Genomic DNA, 17,215 nt, shown 5'->3' with positions numbered 1-17,215 from the left:
CCTTTCTCCTGAAACACTTCCCAGCTGCTCCATCCAAAGTCTGCCAATTTTACAAGGCTCACCTCTTCCAGGAAGTCTTCCCTGACTGACCTTCTGTGCTCAGGGATTTAAAAAAAGGCTTGACCTTACCACTCATTTGATGTGTCATCATACCTGGCCAGCCAGGTCTGAACTCCTTAATGTTATAGTTTGTAGCTGATCTCTTTTAGAGAGTTTGCCTGGCTTTATATACTAACTGGAAGCTGTGCTTTTGATGTAGTCTCCTGCCCCCGGGCCCAGCTGAGTGAACTAAGAGTGGGCACCTGACCATAGCTGTGCCAATCACAGCGTTTCCCTGGGAACCTGGAACTGGGAAAGAACAGAAGAGAGAGACAGAGAGAGGGAGAGAGAGAGAGAGAGAGAGAGAGAGAGAGAGAGAGAGAGAGAGAGAGAGAGAGAGAGAAAAGAAACTTTGCCTATTTTCCTAAGGACTTTCTTATTCTCAGTTCCAGAATGATCTGAAGTCCCTGCACTCTTGCTCTTGGGCCTTGTGTCTTTAGAATCTATTCCTGGGTTGACTATGTGTCCTGTTGCCTGGCTAGTCCTAGTCCATGCCAATCATCTGGACATGACTATTTCTGGTGCCCCATTCCTCAGACTACACTAACCGGAGTTGGTGCTGTTACCTGCAATTGCACGTTTACATGGCACCTGTAGCTTACAAAGAAATCTCACACACATCAGCTCATTCTTTTTCCAAGTGAATAATTTTCCCCTTAGAACTCCTCCTCTTTGTTTGTCCCTCGATGAGTTCCTTGTCATCTAAGCCAGAGACTGGGGAGTTAGTCTCAACTGTTTCTTCTCCATTCTTCAGAAACCCACTTATTCATTCCTTAAAAATTGAGTGCCTACCATGGACCAAATGCTGTGCTAGCTGCTGGGTATGGTACAATGAATGAACAATCTTGTCTTCTTTGAATTTGTACTGTAGCTCACTAAACACCCACAGATTCAGTCACAGGTTCGAGAAGTGTGGTAAAGGAAAGCAACAGGCTCTCTAAGAGAGAAACATGGGACAGATATGGGCAGGCCCACCTTGTTTTGGGTGCCCCAGGAAGGCCTCTCTGAGGAAACAGTATTTGAGCTGAGTTCTCAAGGGTCTGAAGGAGCCAGTTAATGAAGGGAATGAAGGGATTTCAGTAGCAAGTGTTGAAGGGAGTCAGTTTACATTTTAGGTTGATCACTCTGAAACATTTGTAGGAGATGGATTGTAAGGGACAAAAATGGAAGAATGGAGACCAGTTGAGAGACTCTTACAGTTGGCTAGACAAGTGTTGATGGTGGCTTTCATGAGAAATAGTAGAGGCAAATGAAAATGCGCAGATTGAAGAAATATTTTGGGGATACACATCAATGGAATTTGGCAATAAATTAAATGTGGTAGAGGGAAGGAGCTGTGGTGAAGAAGAGAGGGGTATTTGGGATGAGCACCAGGTGTGTGATGTCAGCAAGAGGGCAAGTTGGGGAACTGTTTATTGAGATGGGGAAGAGGAGGTCAAGAGGATGCTTGATGGTGGCTCTCTGGGTCAATCATGGTATTACTTTGGAAGACGTTTAGTTGGAAGTGTCTGTGAAATTTCCAAAAGACTATTTTAGCTTCATGGGCATGTGCCCTGTGCTCAGAAGCTCCCTACACTTGGTCTAATGCTCTACTGCTGCTTTCATGAAATTCTTGATAATTTGATCTTTGAATTCACGTTTTGTAAGTGGTTTGGTTAGACAATGGTGCATATGTGTGAGCAGAAGAAATATACCTGATTTAGCTGTCTGTTGTTACTTGCCATCCCATTTGCATATAGTATTTCTGATATACCCTGAGCACAAATTCTGGGAGACTCAGTGAGGCTCAAGTGAGTACAAGGAAGTGTTTTATGTCTGTGGTGGATAACTGGGGACACTGACAACCCCAAGGGGCCATGATTTCCATTCAAACCAAAGCTTGCTTTGAACAAGGAAAAGAAGGCAATGTTGTTCTAGGAAATGTGAACACCAGGGAACCTTCCCATATCCTTTCTTACACTGAAAATGAAGGTGTAGAATGAAAGGGAAACAGGGAAATCCAGAGTTACTTTTCCTTTCACTCCTTCTTTACTCATCCCTAAGCTGAAGGTGGAGAGTATTGGGGAAATGAATGTGTATTAAGAAATGAGGCTAAGCGCAGTGGCTCATGCCTGTAATCCCAGCATTTTGGGAGACTCAGGCGGGCAGATTGCTTAAGGGCAGGAGTTCAAGACCAGCCTGGTCAACATGGTGAAGCAACACCGTCTCTATTAAAAATACCAAAAAATAAAAGAAATTAGTCTGGCATGGTGGTGTGCACCTGTAGTCCTAGCTACTCAGCAGGCTGAGGCATGAGAATTGTTTGAGCCCTGGAGGTGGAGGTTGCAGTGAGCCAAGATCTCACCTTTGCACTCCAGCCTGGGTGTCAGAGTGAGACTCTGTCAACAAACAAACAAACAAACAAAAACTTAGTTGTTTTATTTCACTTCTTTTTTTTTTGTACTTTGTTTATTTATTGGTATTTTTAGAGATGGGGTTTTGCCATGTTGGCCAGGCTAGCCTCGAACACTTGGCCTCAAGTGACTTACCCACCTCAGCCTCTCCAAGTGCTGGGATTACAGTGTGAGTCACCACACCTTACCCTATGTTATTTTTGTGCAGCATTTCTATTGTTCTGCTATGAATGAAATACACATGTATGTAAAAGCTAGGAAATAAGAATTACGTAATTGTATAATTTTGGGGATTCTGCATGAGTTAAATGCTCCTAATATTTGCACTCCAAACTATCATTGCATAATATAAAGGTGAACGGTAAAATTTATGCTAATAATTTAAAATTTTAACTTTTTAAAAAGGAGAATGATGTTAAATAGCAAATGAAAAGTATCATGAAAAGTTGCAAGAGAGACTGTGGAAGGAAAGGAAAGCTTTATATTTTAACATCTCTGGTGGCTGTCTTGTTTCCTTGTGTTTTTTGATCAAAGAGTTTCACATTTTCATTTTACACTGGGTCCTTCAGATTATGGAGCTGACCCTGGCTTGTTGGTCAAGAAAATGTGCCAGCAGTTCGTTGTGTCTGCCAGTTAAGTATCTGTTCTGTCTGTCCTGTGAGTCTTATTAGCCTGTATTACCATGGTCTTTGAATGGACTTGTTTTCTTTCATGTCATTTAATTCTACCTCTCAATGAAGCCCCTTCCCAGTCCCTCATTCTTTAAAGAGGGTTGAAATGTCCCCCTAAAAGAAAAAAGCAGTATAGTTATATATTCAGGGAAGATCTTAAGAGGGAGAATTACTATAGGACCAAGGAGAGACAAGAGACATAAGGGACAGGGCAAGGGGAGGGCCAACGGGGGATACTTCCTGGGTATATCCAAAGCCCAGGAAATGAGACCTTGTCCTTTGTGTAGCGAGAGGAGACAAGTCCTAATCAATGTCTAGTTTTGAGGAAGAATGATCCCCAAAATGCTACCTTCCTAGAAAAATGATAAGGTCAATTTTCTCTCCACAGTGTCTTCTCAAAAGATAAGCAGAGACATACTCTACAGGGCTGTTCCACCCAATTTCCATGTGAGGGGCTCATGTCAAGACTTTGGGACCTTAGTACAATGTCTGGCTTCTTTGGAACCCATCCTACTCTGGGCCCGGTCAGCAGCCCAACCCCCATGAATGCCACCATCTCCCTTGTGAACGCCACCATCTTTTTTTTGAGACGGAGTTTCGCTCTTGTTACCCAGGCTGGAGTGCAATGGCGGGATCTCGGCTTACTGCAACCTCCGCCTCCTGGGTTCAGGCAATTCTCCTGCCTCAGCCTCCCGAGTAGCTGGGATTACAGGCACGTGCCACCATGCCCAGCTAATTTTTTGTATTTTTCGTAGAGACGGGGTTTCACCATGTTGACCAGGATGGTCTCGATCTCTTGACCTCGTGATCCACCTGCCTCGGCAAACGCCACCATCTTACCCCAGACTACACTGTCAGCCATGTAGTGCCAAACGGCAAAGGGAAATCCCTCTGCGAGCCTCCCAGAGTGTGGACATTGTGGAGGCAGAAGTAGCATCAGTATAGGAGTCTCTGTGAGGGCTGTGCCAGTCCCCAGTTCTGGGACCTGGAGAAAGATTACATTTCCCAGCTTCCTTTGTGGTTGTAGTGTGACTGGATTCTGGACAGTGGAATGCGGATAGGAGTGACCTAATAATGTAGATGAGTCTAATGATGTCTGATGCTCTGACTGGAGAGTTAGACTTATGCAGTGTTGCATAAGCTCACCAGGCAGTTATCTTATAAACACTTCTTCGGGAGATATCAGGGGAGATGGCTGTGGAGAGTGATACATCTAGCAGGGGCAAGATGGACATTTCACAGCAGCATTCTTAAGGACAGATAAGATATTCGCAGTAAATTGTTGCAATAATGGCCCCAAATGAATCCCTCCTTTGGGTATCTGTGCCCTTATGTGGCCCCCTCTTGCAATGACTTGGGACTTGGCCGTGTGACTTGCTTTGGCCAGCGGGATGCCAACAATCATAACACGCTCAGAGGTTGGGGAAGTGCTTTTCCCTGGGGCTCAATGTCATGGAACACAGGCTTTCCAACCATCCTGGAGCCCCATCCACAGCCACCAGGTAACTGTGGCTGTGTGAGCAAGCCCAGATGGAACCAGCAGAAGAACCACCTGGCCAACCCACAGAGCTGTGGAAAATAACATTGTTTGTAACCACTAAGCTCTGGGACAGTAGATCACCGGTACAATGTCTTATTCATGTTTGTTTCCCTAGAGCCAACTACTGCCTGGCACATAATCTGCCTTCAACACATTTTCCTTGAGATAAACTTTATTATAGCAACAACCCTATCAGATAAACATTACTATCAGTTTCTATTTATTTTTAATTACAGGAGCCACAGAAACTCTTACTCATCTCAAACCTGCATGCTGAGGGGAACCACCTGGTTATCTGCATTCTTGCAGAGGATGTAATCAAGGCCCAGGAGATGCCACAACTTACATAAGGTCATCACAGCAGACTTTATTTTTTTGAGAAAGGGTCTCGCTCTGTCACCAGGCTGGAGTGCAGTGGCATGATCCTGGTTCACTGTAGCCTTGACCTCCTAGGCTCAAGCGATCCTCCTGCCTCTGCCTACTGAGTAGTTGAGACCATACATGTTCACCTCCATGCTAGCTCTTTTTTTAAATAGAGATGGGGGTCTTACTATGTTGCCCAGGCTGATCTCAAACTCCTGGACTGAAGCAATCCTCTTGCCTTGACCTCCCAAAGGGCTGGGATTATAGGCATTAGCCACTGCACCCACTCAACCACAGCAGATTTTGATCACCTCAATTATGTGTCCCTCCTCTTTTCTTGGGGGCAAGGGGAGTAGACAGAGTCTCATTCTGTCACCCAGGCTGGAGTACAGTGGCATGATCTTGGCTGAACGCAACCTCTACCTCCCAGGTTCAAGTGATTCTCCTGCCTCAGCCTCTCAAGAAGGTGGAGTTACAGGCTCCCGCCACCACCCCTGGCTAATTTTTGTATTTTTAGTAGAGATGTGGTTTTACCGTGTTGGCCAGGCTGGTCACGAACCATACCTCCTCTTAACTTTGCCATGTATTGAGTGCTTAAAATGTGCTAACCACTAAGCACTTTATGTATATTGTAGCACATTTTTCCTTGCAAAAACCACACAAAGTGGGCACTATTACCATCTCATTTCAGAGATGGGCAAACTGAGGACCAGGAAGGATATGTGCCTGGCCACCCAGAGCTGAGCTCTAATCCCGGGTCTGTCCAACTCTTTGCTCTTGTGTTCTCCACTTGATGCGATGTCACAGACACACGAGGATTCGCTTCTAAAGTCAGTGCATGGTGCAAGATTCACACATGAAGGAAAGTATACTTGACAACCTCATAAATCTCCTTTGAAGTCAAGTGCTTATCATTTTATTTAGCAATAGATATGTAAAAATGTATAATATATTTCAGGGCTGTATCATACTGAAAAAAAATGGTTTTCAATGCAAGGATTACGCCATGGCATAGTCTGGCTGGATGCTTACAAATTCCATTTGTTTTCCTCTGGGACTCAGAGAAAGATTTCCTTTCCTTTTGCGGTTAAACTGGGGCTGGGTGAGTGGGCTCTGGTCAATGAAATGTGGATAGGAATGACCAAAGTCACTTCTAGAGTTGTTCTTACATACTTCTGAGATCCTATAGTCCAGAAGCTGGAAAACAATGGCCACTGCCTGTTTTTGTAAATAAAGTTCTACTGGAATGTTGTCATACTCATTGATTCACATATGGCCTGTGGCTGCTGCTTTCACGTGCAACAGCAGAGTAGTTGTGACAGTGATGGCATGAACTGCCAAGCCTAAATTACCTAAATTACTTACTACAAGATTGTCATCCCCTCCTTCAGTCCTCTTGTGGTGGATGCTGTGATGGTCACCTGGATCTCACTTTAGTGATGAAAAACTTATTTCCTCGTTTGCTGGGAGGGCCGCTGGAAGATGGTCCTCTTCTGCATCCAATGACCTAGCAACATAAAGGTTTAATGGCATCATCACCTTGCTCTGACTCAGGACACTAGCTCCATACTTCCCAGAGAGTTGGCAGAAACCATTTTGGGGGATTGTGGGGCAACTCAACCTTTCCCTCTACACAGCTTTGCATCCTTATCTCCCTTCCACAGGCGCTAATCCCCAAAGAACTCCCTAATAAGTGTCCTGCATTCTGACCTCTATCTCAGAGTCTGCTTCTGGGGAATCTGACCAGTGGTAGCTTTCATCCCCTTCCAGGGTGTTCAATAGGGCAACGTTGTAGATGAAAGATCCTGGGTCCTTCCATTATTGCTCAGAGCACAGCCACCACCAAGAGCCTCTGGATTCACTTCACCATTTAAGAGTGGGCTGACTATCAGCTTTTATTGTGTTATGCCACTTAGATTTTGGCGTTGTTTATTCCAACACCTACTTCTACTTATTTTGATAAATACAGTCGTGTGGTGGATAACAATGTTTGAGTCAACAAACCACATGTATGATGATGATCCGTAAGATTAGAATACTGTGTTTTTGCAGTACCTTTTCCATGTTTAAATATGTTTAGATACACAAATACTTCCCATTGTGTATAACTGCCTGCAGCATTTGGTATAGTCACATGCTATACAGATTTGCAGCCTGGGAGCAATAGGCTAGATCATACAGCCTATTGATTGTATGTAGTAGGCTCTCCCATCTAGGTTTGTATAAGTGCATTCTGTAATATATGCATGATGATGAATGTGCCAAGCACCACATTTCTCAGACTGTATCCCCATCATTAAGCAATGCATGATGGTATACTCAGCCAGGCAAGCTGCTGATACAGTGAGAGGCCTGCAGGAACCGAGACTTACCGTGAGAACCACAGATTCATACACACCATCTCATACTCGCTGTAGCATCTGCCCTCTGAGTGGGATGGATGGTCAGGTCGCTCAGGTAACACCCATTATAATGTTCTCTTTCAGTCTATTTCTCTCTCAGCACATGGAGCAGAATTCTCTTGTCAAATGTGGGCATGATGTGATTACACCTCTATCTTTGTTTGGGCCTTGACCATCAAAGCATCTTCAAGCAGCTAGCATTCTGCAATGGTTGAAGAATGTACTGTGTGGACGGCTGAGAGGAGGAGAAGTGGAGCATCAAATCAAGCCCAGATGTCAGTCTCTCCCAACCCCAGCTGTTGGTTGGGACAGAACTCAGAGGAAGAGCCCCCAGTGGGGGTTCCCAGGAGCTGAACAACCCCACTGCTTGTTGCCCGCTGGGCATGGCTACACTTGTGTCGGCCCCAGTGTAAGAGCATCTGCAGAGGCAGCTGAAGCCCAGCAAGGTCTTTTGTCCCTGCCCCCCCTGAAGTCATCCTAGGACACAGGTGCGCATCCCCCACAGCCAATTGACTGGTGATGAATCAGCTTCCCTGAAAGACGTGCCCCACAGCAGTGTGTCAGCTGAAACTCGTCTGAAGGAGCCTGGTTCCCTCCCCAACCACAGCTAATGAAAATGTGTGGCTCCCCTGGAGAAGAATCTGTGTTATTCTTTAAAGGAACAATGCTAACCACAGATGTACAGCATCTGGCATGTGGCAGACGTTTCCCTGAATGAGAGGAACAGCAACTGGACCAGCCAGTTCATGAGATACCTTTGGGTCTAGGCATGTATTTTCCTACGTTCAGCTCTGGTTTTTGCTTCTCAAAAGTTCAGGGGTAAGTCCAAATGCCTCTTCCTATCACATGATATTTTTATAATATGCTCCCTGGTCCCTTATCTTCTACGACTCTCAGTGTATATGCTTGAGAAGATCTATATCCCTGTCCCTAGGTCCTTGCAGTTGCTGTTCTCCATGTCTGTTCTGCCATTTCTCTTCTTTGTGAGTCAATTTTGTTAGGACTCTTTCCACTGCAAATGAAAGAAACCTAATTTGAACTGGCTTTAAGCAGAAAAACAAAACAAAACAAAAAAACCAAAATCCCAGAAAGCAATCCCCAAACTACAATTATTGAGTAATGTAACTTAAAATCCAGGACCATTTGACATCAAAGTCAGGTATTGCTGGAGTCAGGGATTCAAATGATTTTTCTACGACCTGATCTTAGTCTATTTCTCCATGTCTAGACCATGTTTCCTTCTCTACTGGCTCCAGTTTCAGCCAGGCACTGGATGATCTGTCCCTGGCTGCTTCAGGCTACCAGGTTAGCAACTTTATAGAAAGAGATTGCTTCCTTTGCAATAGTCCTGGGGATGGGCCTGATTAGGCCATCTTGGGATACAAACATATTCATCAATGAGCTAATCACAGAAGTCAAGGGGATGAGATTCCCACTATTTTCCATGCCTGGGTCTTCTGCTCACCCGTAGGGCCAGGCAATGGGGTCTTTTCCCAAAGGATATCAGGGTCCTATTATGAGAATAAGGGTGAATGGATGTGGACTAGGAAAATCAACAGATACAATTCATAGCCTGCTTCTCAAGGTCAAGTTTATTCTTAGGCCTTTCTATGACTCCAGCCTTCCCATGGAGGTTTTCCTGGTGACCTCAGTCCACGACCCCCTGTCTGGTCACTGTTGGACTTCGTAGTTGAATGTGGGATTGTACATACCTGCTCTGCCTTGCCCATCGTTTCTGGAGGGCCTTCCTGGGCAGTACAGGACATGCAGTGGGACGTGGGGAGAATATGAAAGGCAAAAGTCACACTGTATTCCATTTCTTCATTTGAAACGCAATGAAATAAAATGGAAGCAAGAAAGCTTTGGCTTGGGGAAAAAATTCAACAGTTAAAAGGCAGTTTAGGGTAGGGAAGAAATGGGCCTTTGTGGCAAGGACTGGTGGGTGATACCGCATGTGTATGACTGCCCCTCCATCTCAAGCTCCCCGGTAGCTCCCTCTGCCTTCAGGTAGAATGCCAAGACTTGCATACTCTGGGGCCAGCTGGGTGCTTATATGGTATGTGCAAATGATTGAGCGCTTGGTAGCCACTGTTCTCTGCCTTACAGTTCTCTCACATAACGCTGTGTGGCTGGCACTTCGCTGAGTGCCTAGTAATTACTCAACAAGTTTTTGTTGAGGGAAATTGTGTTATGCCTGCCAGCACTCAAGCCGGTAGTCAAGAGGTCTGGGTTGTAATCAAGCCTCTTGACCTTGACCATGCTAAGTAGCAGTGCAGAAAAGCACTGAGCGGGATAACAGCTATTTTTGCCTAGTGTTTCTAGATTACAATACTTACATCCCGGTTCACTTGCAGTTACCCTGTGACATAACCCAAATGCTGCAGGGTAAGCCTCTCAAGGTCAAATCTAAGGCTAACATTGGGTATAATCAAAATTTCCGTGGGATCTCCTGTAAATCACCCTTGAAGTAGAATTTAACAAGTTTTGGGATTACAACCAAATGCAGTAATACTTGTAAATTATGTGGGATGGATATAGAAACACATTGCCTATTATTTAGTGAGAGCATGTATTCTACAGTGCAATATTAATGTATACCTTTATGGGTTCAGTACAAGATTCTCACAAAAAGGAATTTAGAGGAGAGCATCTCCACAGTTCTGGTTTTGGTATTACTCTGGGGCACAGATGCATTGAGTGGATTAACAAGCAACATCTTCTGTGCAAATTAAATCATTATTTTAAATTGTTATTTTTCTTTGTCTCTCTTTCCTGAATGCAAATGAGAGGATTTATGTAAATTAACTGCGATGAATTTCCCAAGTCTTATTCAATTAAAAATGTTGATTATAGATTCAGAAGGTGCCAGGCACTGGGCTGGGTGCAGGGACTTCAGTGATGAATAGAATGGGTGTGATTTCTGGCCTAACGGAACTTAGTCTTTTCAAATTGTTTTACAAATGAAGAAACTGAAGTTCAATAGAGGTGACTGCCAAATGTTCTACAGCCGTTGAGGAGCAGGGCTGGAATGTGAATCCAGATCTTGACTCTGAGCTTTTCCCAACTACTCTCCGCTGCCTTCCATGGTAACTCAAGTCACTTCCAAAGTGAAGGTCAGAGACCTGGAGTTCATTACTAAAGAAAAAGGCTGCTGGGACTGGCCATTTGCCTTGGCAGTGGGATTTGGAATTGAGTTCGTATTTGCTATTGAATCGTTCCCTTCAGTAATGGCATAGGTTGGAATGGAATGGTAATGAGAGCCCTGTTTGCTCCAAAGGGCCCACTCCCTGTCCTGCCCATCAGCCATAGTGGTTGACCACCCTCTTTAAGCCCCGTATTGATTACAAAGAGTCAATTTCTTTCTGATGCAAGTGGCTGAGCCCAGGGCAGTTAGAGCAGAGCCATGGCCCCTCAAATTACTGCCTTCTGGACAAAATATGTCAGGCAGCCCTCCTGAGGGCCCTTGTCAAGTGTCAAGGACAAAGAGACTGGTTCCCGGCTTGCATCTCCCTGGTTTAGTATCTGATGTGTGTACATTCCTCTTCCATGTATACCACCAAATGGCCGAAAACCAGGGTGCCCCCTCTCCAAAGAGTCCCAGCTCACTGTGAGCCTCTCTGGCCCCATCCTTGGGGGAGGCTGCTGTCAGCAAGACCCATCCAGAGCTTGCGGTTTGCCCTGGCCCTCAATGTGCCAACCCAGCCCACCACAGGGTGGTGGAGCCAGGACTGGGCTCCTCCTCAACTGGGCAGAAACATTTGGATGAGTTAAAGAATCATCTTCGCCTTGAAAACAGTGGAGACTCTTGTCCTGTGACCCTGAGCCAGGGCAGATCTTGCATCGTCTGCTTTGTTTCATTAAGGATGAATTTTCAGGGAGCAGATGCTTGGGTTAGAATTGACTACTTTCTATTGCTCCTATAGGAAAGACAAAAAAAAAATATTTAACCCAAGGAAAGTTGGCTTCTCACACAGACTTGTGGATTTGCCCTTTGGAGAAATGTCACTAATGGCATTTTAATCATGCTTTATGTGCCTGGAGACCAATGATGAGCAGAACTTCTTATTTACCAAAGCAACTTCTAGCCCCTTAATGATGGGCTAAGTATCAGCTACTGGCAGGATATGTAGTGGGGAAGTGCTGTGTAATTACCAGGCAAATTCATCATTATTTCTGTCTTATAAACCAGAATATGTGTTAAATAATACTTTAGGGCCACTGAAGGTAATTATAGAGCCCCATCTCTGTAAGAACATGTAATTATCTTACGGTTGCCCTGTGTTTACTAAGCAAATCTATGCAATTATTATCTAAAGCCCAAATCCTGCCCCCAGAGCCACAGAAGTGCACCCGAGGGCAGGACTGCTGCATCGGCACCGGGTCATGAAGGACTGGGGCCTCCACTTCCCAAATTTCAGCTCTGCCTTCATCCCTGGACTCGAAAAGCCACAAGTGAGGCTTTGGGAAATGAGTTGTTTCTGTCTTTGCATCTCTCTGCCCCAATCCATCCCAGCCCCTCCTCTGGCCTCCCAGTTTTGAGTGCTTAATAGATCTATGGGTACCCACCACCGGGCATGCTGGGACCTCGGCATCTGGTGGCAGTGGGTTCAGCTCAACAGTTCAAGGTAAGCCTTTTTCAAGGCTCACCTTGTGTCAGGAGTGAGGCTGGGGTCTGAAGACATGGAACTGAATAGGACATGACCCCAGCTTTAGAGTGTCCAGGTGGGAGGGGCAGACAGGGGTAAGGGATGGCAGGTTTGGCATGGCAGAGACTGCATAGGATTGACGTCAAGAACATGGCCTCTGGAGCCAGATTACCTGGGCTTCAGATTCACATCTGCAAAATGGAGTTATCAGAGAGCTCTCATCATACAGCATTGTGTGTTACATCTGGCCAGTGCTTAGAATGCTCAGTGCTTAGAACTCAGCTGAGGCAAGTGGCTGAGCCCAGGGCATTTAGGGCCATGGCCCCTCAAATTACTACCTCTAGGAATAAATATGTGAGGCAGCTTTCCTGAGGGCCCTTGTCAAAGACAAGGGGCTGATTCTGGGCTTGCATCGCCCTAGGTCAGTATCTGATGTGTGTGGCACAGCCGGCATACACGCTACACAGTTTGCTGTTATTATAATGTGGTAAACATGGGTAGGAATGCCCGTCCAAATTGTTCAACACTCAAAGGCCACCATGAGATAAAACCTTCCCTGCTCCTGCCCAAGAGAAACCTTCCCTTTCTGCTCCGAGCTGACTGAGCACCTCATCCCAGATGTCTCAGGCTGTTAACCTTTTCTACCAGGCACTGTGTTAACTCATGTTGATCTCTGACCCCTCTTACGGAGCTTTTTGAGTTCTGGGTCTGAGCTTTATGTCCCTATAACCAAGCACAGGGCCAGAGGTGCAGTAGGCACTCATGATATGTTTGTTGAATGAATAGCAGTCACTCAATAAGCACTCGTTTAAAAAAAAAGGAGCCCTTCGAAGGCCTATTTGACCACGTGGCCAAGGCAATGAGCCAAAACCACAGATTTTACTTTGTTTTCACTGATGTGGGTACATGTGGGGGAATTGGGTTTTGAAAGGCTTGCAGAAGAGATTTCTTTACCACTCAGTCTCGTGAACAAAAGGCAAATTAATTAAAAACAAAGAAACAAAGGCCGTAAGCAGGAGGCTCCTTCCTGCTCACTTGGTATTGGTGGGTTGACATTTGACCATGAGGCTGGGACTCTGAGCAGGACCCCAGATTCTTTTTTCCAGCATCCCCAGGCCTGAGCTGGCCCTGGTAAGCTGTGAAGCTGAAAGCAGTATTGTTAATGGCTTTTCTTCAGGAGGTCTTCCAGCTGGTGCTGGGTCACCATGCTTCACTGTTTGCTTGTGTGTTCTTGGGCTGGGGCTCTTGGTATTAGCAAAAGGTTAGATTTTTCTTTCTTCATCACCAACTGTTCCTCTCCCACCCCCTCCCCCCACAGCCTCCATCCTTTTCATTCCTGCAGTCTCAGAATCTCTGTTGGTGAATGTCAATGAGGCTGAACACAGGCTGAGAGGTCAATGGCCTGTGCCTCTTCTAGAAGCCGTCCTCTCTCTGGTAGATTCTTAAATTTGATAATAGAAACCATCACTAAATAGACATATTTACCATTTCAAAGGACTTTCCCATGCCACAAATGGTCTCAGACTACAATACAGTACTGAGTCTTGGTGGCTGTAGAACAATTGTTACACAATGCTTACTATGTGTCAAGTCCTATGCTAAACCTTTGTCTTCAGCTAAAAGTGAGAAACCCGAACGAAGACCCAAATAACATGACCATCATTAGCTGAGCATCTACTATGTGCCAGCCACTGTGGTGGGTACAATACCTGTGTTATTTCATTATTCTTCATCTTGTTAGAGTATGGAGTGGATACTATCATTATCTCCATTTCCCAATGTAAAAACTGAGGCTCAGAGACGTTTTTCATTGTCCAGGTTACTGAGACCCCAAGTTAAGGTGATGGTCATGAGTAGGAAAGGGGATAGGAAAGAAATGCTTTAGAGATAAAAGCAGCACGACTCTGTGATTCTGGGATCCAGACTCATATCAACGTGCCAACCTGGCATCTCTACTTGACCATTTCCCAGGCCTCCCAAACCTAACATGCTCAAACAAACTCCTGATCTTTCCCTTCACATTCTCCACTCATTCCAAGACTCTACCATCTCGGTCACTGGTGCTGTCATACCTCAGTGGCTTAAGCCTGATTTTCATTTCAGACAGCTTCCTCTTTCCATTATTCTCCTATATTGTAAATAGTTAATATTCACCTATTTTCAAATCCCATCAAGTCTATCTCTAAAATACATCTCAGCATTTTCTACCTCTTCATAACTTCAGGGCTGATACCTCAGCCCAAGACCCCATCCTCCCCCACCTGGATGATGGCCATGAACTCTGACTAGCCCCTCACTTTTACACTTGGCCCGTCCAATCCCTCCGCAACATAGCCAGAGTCATTTTCTTGCAGTGCAAGTCTGATCCTGCAGTTCACCTTCTGAACATCCTCCGGGGGCTCCTTGTTGCCCTGAACTCTTTACCATGCTGAAAGCCCTGGCAGGTCTGCCCACCTTCCTCACACCTTTCTCCTTTCTCTTATATTCCTTGAACTAAAAACTTGAACAGCCTTGGCAGCAAGGCAAACGTGAGGTCACTTGTCAGCACAGAAGCCAAATTTGCCTTGTATTTGCATTACTGATCTGTCGTTGGGGCAAAGAATCAGGCCCACCAAGAGAGGGGCATCACTGTTGAATGTAACTCAATTTAAGCAGACGGCTGACATGAATGGAGGAATTTTATCAACATGATTACCATCGCCATCATCATCATCCTCATCATCACCGTCACCAACCTCCCCATCATCACCACCATCATGTTTGTATGCTGCTACTCTGCCTGGTGCTCTGCTAAGCACTCCTCATGCTTTTTCCCACCTAATTATCCCAACAGTTCTATGAGATGATATTCTTGTTATTTCTATTTCATAGAAAGAGTAAGTGACTTGCTTTAGATCATGCAGCTATTGGCAGAAACCAGATTTGAGAATCTAGCTTTCTTGGATTCCAAGTTCATGAGAAAGCAGCCATACAGTAAAAGCCAGGGGGTCAGGGAGGACCACATCATTGAACAGATCTTTGAACCAGGATTTGAATACTGCATTGGAGTTTTTCAGTGATTGGCTAGGGGAAGTGGTGAATGAGGGAGACATTTCCCTAGAGGGAATAGTATAAGCAAAGGAATAGAGGCATAAAAATTCATGGGGCGTTTAGACAAGAGTGCTGCAGAGGGGGTGAGTTGGATGGAGGAGGAAACGAGCAAGTGATGAGGAATAAACTGAAATGATAAGTTAGAACAATCCATTATTATTTTATTTTTAAATTTAAATAAAGAAAAAAACTTTGGGGGCCATACATTTCTGTAAGTTTTGACAAATGGAGTCATGTAACCACCATCACATTTAGGATATAAAAGAATTCTAACACCTCCTTAAATTCCTTCCTGTTGCCCCATTGTGGGTAAATCTCTTGATCTCATCCCCTAAGCTGTAGTCCCTGAACCACTGATGCACTGTCCAAGTGATGCAACCACTGATGCATAGTTTCCCTTTTAAAGTGTCATATAGATGGAACCAGACAAGTTTTTGAGTCTAGCTTTCTTCACTAAGCATGATGCATTTGAGATTCATTTATGTTGTATGTATTAATAGTTTATTCCCTTTAACTGCTGCATTGTAACCAACACATATTTGTTTATCCATCCACCAGTTGAAAGACATCTGACTTGTTTCCAGTTTCTAGTCATTATGAATAAAATTAGTATAAACACTATTGTAAACATTTATGTACAGCTTTGGTGTAGATATATTTTATTTTTTTATTTTTTGGGTAAATGCCTAGGAGTGGGCTTGTGTCATATGGTAAGTGCATGCCAAACTGTTTTTCCAAAGTGGTTGCACCATTTTATATTCCAACTAGCAGTTTATGAGAGTTGCAGTTGCTCTGCATTCTTGTCAGTACTTGGAATTCTCAGGCTGTCTTTAAAAAAAAAATACTAGCCACTTTAGTAGGTATGTATTGGTTATTTCACTGTGGTTTTAATTGGCGTTTCTCTAATGACTAATGATGCTGAGCATCTTTTTGTGTGCTTATTTGTAATCTATGTATGTATATCTTCTCTGATAAAGTATCTGCTTAAATGTTTTGCCCATTTTTTATTGTTGTTTGTTTTCTTACTGTTGAGTTTTGAGAGTTTTTAAATATATTCTCGATTCCAGTCCATTACTAGAAGTATAATTTCCTAGGATTTCTTTTCCAGTCTTTAGTTTATCTTTTTGTTCTTTTAACAGTGTAAAAGTTTTAATTTTGATTTAAGTAAGTCCATTTTACTAGGCTTTCGTTTCATTTCTAAGAACTCTGCCCAACCTTAGGTCACAAAGATTTTCTTCTGAAGGTTTTATTATTTTACATTTTGCACTTGGATATGTAACTCGTTTGAATTAATTTTTGTATAAAGTGGGATATATGCGTGTTAAAGTCCACTTTCTTTTGCACATGAACATCCAATTTTTCCAGCACCATTTCTTGAAAGGACTATCATTTCTCTATTAAACAGCCTTTGCACCTTTGCTAGAAATCAGTTGACCATATTTGGCTGAGTCTGTTTCTGGATTCTTTGTTCTGTTCCATTGACTTGTGTGTCAGACTTTTTGCCATTCGAGACTGCAATGTGTTGATTATTGAAGCTGTATAGGAAGTCTTGAAATCACGTAGCGTGGATTCTCCTACTTTATCCTTCTTATTCGAAATTATTTTGTCTATTCTAGCTTCTTTGCCTTTCTATAGAGATTTTCAGAGTCAGCTTTTTGTCATCTCAGAAAAGCCAGCCAGAATTTTAATCTGTAGTGTGTTAAATCAATTTGAGGAGAATGACATATTAATAAGATCAAATATTCTAATCCACGAATGCAGCAAATCTCTCCATTTACCGAGGGTTCTTTTTCTCTTATCAGTGTATTTTAATTTTTAGCATATAGGTCTTGCAATATTTTGTTAGATTTATAGCTAAGTATTTTATTATTCTTGGTGTTACTATATAGGGTTATGTTTATTTAATTTCAATTTCTAGTTGTTCATTGCTAATATTCAGAAATAAGATGGATTTTTTAAGTATTAACTATGTACTCTTCAGACTTATTAAACTCACTCCTTATTTTCAGTA

At 43.8% G+C, this 17,215-nt stretch overlaps 2 long non-coding RNA genes across 6 annotated transcripts in view; both read left to right on the top strand.

The window, feature by feature from the left end:
* Positions 1-17,215, top strand: part of LOC144577662 (uncharacterized) — a 337,568-nt gene that overhangs the window by 61,521 nt on the left and 258,832 nt on the right. The gene's annotated exons all lie outside the window — the stretch shown is intronic.
* The window catches only part of LOC144577663 (uncharacterized), a 37,567-nt gene continuing 24,633 nt past the window's right edge, over positions 4,282-17,215 (top strand). Inside the window, exons 1-2 of the long non-coding RNA XR_013522074.1 lie at positions 4,282-5,054; positions 5,758-17,215. The exon at positions 5,758-17,215 is cut by the window's right edge and continues 24,633 nt beyond it. This is a non-coding gene — a long non-coding RNA (uncharacterized LOC144577663). The remainder of the gene's footprint in view (positions 5,055-5,757) is intronic.

This window comes from Callithrix jacchus, chromosome 9 (assembly GCF_049354715.1).
Source record: "Callithrix jacchus isolate 240 chromosome 9, calJac240_pri, whole genome shotgun sequence".
Lineage (NCBI taxonomy): Eukaryota > Metazoa > Chordata > Mammalia > Primates > Cebidae > Callithrix > Callithrix jacchus.
Note: the sequence above shows the minus strand (reverse complement) of the source record. Positions and strands in the feature narration are given on the sequence as shown.